Raw genomic sequence first — 612 nt, 5'->3', positions numbered from 1 at the left:
GGCGGGTACCTGGAGGACAGGTATGTGCTGGGCGGAGGGGAGATGTGGCAGCGGGGCTCAACGTCTCAAACCCCAAACCTCTTCTACTTCTGCTTGATTTGTTTCCTGCTGGCTTGGCCGCAGGCAGGCAGGGATGGAAGTGTTTGGCTCTTGGTGCCAGAGTATGGCAACCTTGCTTAGGCCAGCCCTAGCCGGGGTCCGCAGGGGTGGCTCTGCCCAGCTCCCGGGGCGTGAGTCAGGCTCCTGCCCAGCCCCACCGCCATCTGCCAGCGTCCTTCCTGCATTGCCCAACCCTCTTCCTTCTCTGCCGCTCCAGGTTCATCCAGGGCTCAGCCACACGCAACCCCTACGTCTTCTACCACTGGCGGTACATCGACATCTTTGTCTACTTCAGCCACCACACTGTCACCATCCCGCCCGTGTGCTGGACCAATGCGGCTCACAGGAATGGCGTCCCTGTGCTGGGTGAGGGCAGGGCTGGCTGCAGGGCTGGCGGCTGCAGGACCAGGCCCGGGGGAGCCCCAGGCGCGTGGTGGGTTTGTTGGTGTGCGCGGCCAACGCTGCTCTTGCTGCCTCCCCAGGCACATTCATCACAGAGTGGACGGATGGGCA

This window comes from Pygoscelis adeliae, unplaced genomic scaffold (assembly GCF_000699105.1).
Source record: "Pygoscelis adeliae isolate BGI_AS28 unplaced genomic scaffold, ASM69910v1 Scaffold445, whole genome shotgun sequence".
Lineage (NCBI taxonomy): Eukaryota > Metazoa > Chordata > Aves > Sphenisciformes > Spheniscidae > Pygoscelis > Pygoscelis adeliae.
The sequence above is the reverse complement of the archived record's forward strand: the minus strand, read 5'-3'. Positions refer to the sequence as shown.